This window comes from Mya arenaria, chromosome 5, assembly GCF_026914265.1.
Source record: "Mya arenaria isolate MELC-2E11 chromosome 5, ASM2691426v1".
Classification (NCBI taxonomy): domain Eukaryota; kingdom Metazoa; phylum Mollusca; class Bivalvia; order Myida; family Myidae; genus Mya; species Mya arenaria.
Genome location: NC_069126.1, coordinates 59,731,880 through 59,735,852, shown reverse-complemented (window position 1 = coordinate 59,735,852; position 3,973 = coordinate 59,731,880). Strand labels below are relative to the sequence as shown.

The 3,973-nt window shown below is 33.6% G+C and overlaps 1 long non-coding RNA gene across 1 annotated transcript; it reads right to left on the bottom strand.

Moving 5' to 3' along the window:
• Positions 1-1,313: 1,313 nt before the first annotated feature.
• On the bottom strand, positions 1,314-2,761 carry LOC128234579 (uncharacterized). Its single transcript, XR_008260975.1, has 3 exons — positions 2,662-2,761; positions 2,037-2,100; positions 1,314-1,585 (listed from the first exon to the last, which is right to left on the bottom strand). It is a non-coding gene; the product is annotated as an uncharacterized LOC128234579 (long non-coding RNA).
• Positions 2,762-3,973: the final 1,212 nt, after the last annotated feature.

The window sequence follows — 3,973 nt, the reverse complement described above, 5'->3', positions numbered from 1 at the left end:
AATGCGAAAATGTTTCGAGTGATATCTTGACAATGCCTGTACCCATGGCCCTCAAACCTGACTTGAAGTTGTGTCTGGCCTGTAGATGAGTCCCATTCATTTTAGGAGTCATCGGGTCAAACGTCAAGGTCACAGTGATATTGATTGAAAAAAGCTTGTCTGTGTGATAACATGTCAATGCCTGAACCCATGTCCCTCAAACATGACATTTAGATTTTTGTAGACCAGCTGATGACTCATATGGATTTTGAGGTCATAGAGTCAAAGGTCATGGTCATAACACACTCTATCCTCACACTTTGAATGGTCATAATCTTAAAACTGCCTCAACGGCATCAAATGTCAGTGACTAATCAGCTGTCATTTCGGTCCATGCTTATTTCATTCAATTGTTCATATAATCCTGACAACATGGCGCTCAGGTGGGGGCATAATGTTTGACAAACATCTCTTGTTGATACTTGGCTCATTTCTTACATGTAGCTGTAACATTTTGGGTAACTTCTCAATTATTTTGTTTAAGACATTTTTCATCCAGCTCATCTAAGCCTAAGTTAGTTTTCATGTTAACTTTTATGACTGCCTGTTATTGTACTTTTTATAAATTATTTTTAATGACTTTTTCTCAAGAACCATTTGGCTAAGTATGTCTCCTCCTGAAATAGACTAATTTTTTTAGCTCCAGTTGTCTGTCTGTCCGTCTGTAACAAATTGTGTCTGCTCCATGTCTCTTCAGCCTTTTGAAGGATTTGATATAACTTCCCACAAATGTACACAATATTGAGAGGAAGGGTTTATTATTATAACTGTTGAGCAGTTTCTGAACTTGACTGTTTTATATCTTGCATTTACCTCAAGCTGTTAAGTGAACAATATAACATTGACCAATACAAGGAACTAAACCTTCTAGGTCACCATTTTGGAATAAAGTAATACTTAAAGCTCATATTTCCATAGGAATCTGCTCATATACAGTTTAAATAGCTTAAACAAGTATATCATTTCAAGATAACATCAGATCCTCCACTGTTTTATGTTTGCAACATTTATTTTTAAACTTTGATTTATATATCAAGACTTTTATGAACAAATACCAAACAGCAACTCACAGATCTATTCTCATTTGGGCAGAATTTTCCAAGCATTGTCATTTGATATTCAATGCTTTTTGGCAAATTGGGGAATTTTCTGTCACATTAAAATCAATATTAAAATTAAAGCTCCAACTTCAATATTCTCATATTTTTGTGCCCATTCTTTGCCAATTATTTGTTTGTCTATTGGTATACATGTATGTTTATTCATACTGTTTTTCAAAATAACGAATTAATAAAATGTTTGAAATATTTTATTTGTTCATAACTTATTTAATATAACAAAAAGATGACTGCATTTTGTTTTATTTCACATCATGATCACTCATAGAGCAAGACTTGAAGAAGTATAGTGATATAGCCACAGGTGTTTGTCTGACTTTCTCCTACCCAAGAGGGCATGTGTTTAAATCCCAAGTTGGAAAACACAGTTCAAAGGTCAGTTGATGTATCCTGATTGCAGGCAAAGAGAAACACTCTATGATGGGCACCTGTAAAATAGAAGATACATAATCTTTACTATTATCCATAAAACGTGAAAGTTGTTCGTAAAATAAAAAAAGAAATGGTCTAACATTTTTTTTCAAATACAATTCATGATAATATTTCTTGTAAAAGTACACATTTATCTTAAGAGATAAAAAAACACTACAGTACAAATTTGTTTTGTAAAAGCCATTTCTCAAATTCAAATGAAATGTCTGCCTTGACAGTGTTATTTTGTATTAAGATTACATATATTGGTAAAAAATCGGTAGTTTGCAAGAAGCAGAAGCAAGTATTTTCTTATTTCATACTATGTTATAACGGCAATTGCATCTGTTTTTGAAAGACTGGGTCTAATAACATTAAAAAATATAATAATAATCCTACTCCCCGATTACTGTTTGCATAGTTTTTGCAATAGTTGTTTTAATCATACGCTGAGATAGACAGTCATACCCAATGCTTTTCAGTGCTGCAACACTGCATCTCAGATGACTGAGCTTTTCTTTCAAAAGATTGCCTGCAATGAAAAACGTAATAAATCATATCAATAACAAACAAAGAGGATACTGTAATTGACAATAGGTCTACCTATTTGTAATGGCAAATGTCATTTGTATACTGGTTAGTATATAGAATTGTATATTAAAACATATTTGAGTGTGTAAACTTACATACCTTAAGGAAACAGTTCAAATAATATTCGCTAACTAAACTCTTTCTTAAATTTGTACTTCCGCGGTTTTCAATCGAATAGAACAAAGAATTAACGAACGTAATAGTACATTTACCTTTTGAGATGTGATTATTTAACATGTTAACGCCATAACAATTATTATACACAATACAAGCGATAAGAAATGAATATAGTTGGTATCGAAATGTGTCATAGCCTGAAAACATTGCAATGTGACACAGGAAACAGCTGTTTAAACGGGTCAAACCACGCCGTAGCAACCTGAGTCGACAAAAAGTTACCACCCACTATATTTATTAAAATAAATAGTAAATGTCTATTTTGATTATTCGAAAAGCGAAGCAAATCAAATCACTATTTGCGAATGTTTTTTAGTATACTCACATCTACGGTTTGTTTACATTTTCGTCCGATCCTTCCCCATTTTGAAGAGTAATTACGTACGAAAGCCTTAATAAAACGGTCGCAGAAATCTTCGTATGCAACTTCGTACGAAGTGATCGCTTGCTCAACGTGCATTCAAATTCATAAAAAATAGTCATGCATGACGAAAGTTGGCTCTTGAAATAACCAAACTGTCAAAAGTTGATAACAACGACACGATTTTGAAACCAGGCAGCTCTCCCTGGATATTGTTCTGCACATACACCAGAGGCACCGTCCCTCAGCACTTTCAGTGCTTTGATTCTTTCAAGCGAGGCATGGATAAGGATTTGTGCACGCAAACTGGTTTTTAAACCCCCAGTAAATTTATTTTACTGACCGTTCCTCGGTGGAAACTAACAATCCTTGATAAACACACCTAGTTGTTATATAGTATATATATATGCACTTTGTCGTTTGGTGAGTTGTGTGCTGTTGTTCCGTGTTTCTTGTTTGTGATTTTTTGCTTTTGTGTTTTATGTCTTTGGCGTTTACCCTGTGCCATTAAACGAGGTTTATGTTTAAACCTCTGGCTACTGAGCTTTTGCTCTGTAGCTTTTCATATAAATAATGAGGACGACAGAGATTTCCAGAACATGGGAAAAAACGTAAACGTTGATGTCTATATCGCATTAAATAAAGTTTCTCCCCTCCTAATAGGGAAACTACATACACGGTCACAATAGTCCAACGTTTAATTGTTCTCACAAGTTATTTAAATATCGCTTTAATTAGAGCTATTGTACATTATTTTGAACACAAAGTAGCAACAGCCAGATGCTAAGCATAATTGCTAATCCAAGACTCCAATCTTATTTAATATACAAAGTAGTTATTATTGATTTGCAGAGTTAAGAATAAATTGAAACAGTTAAGATTTTATAATTACTATCAATAGAGAGATTGCCAAAACACTTTCATTGCAAAATTCAAGTACCATTGTTACGTTAATTATCAGTGTATGTAGTAACAAAATAATAAAATTGAGTTATTTGCAAGTGCAGATGGGAGTATGTTTGTGAGACTGAATTAGTGTAGGCGTTACTTAAACCAACAAATTACATTCTTGTATAGGTGGATCCTCACTTATTGCCGATTTTACCTGTTCAATCGCAACATTTGTAACGCGTACTACCAATGCAAAGCCGGAAAAAAACTCACTTTGAATGCATATATCATGACAATAAACAGAACATAAAAGTGACAGCGAGCGGATACGTGTTTCTTTTTATGTGCACAAAAATATGGCAATTCAATAGGATACTGGAAAAAA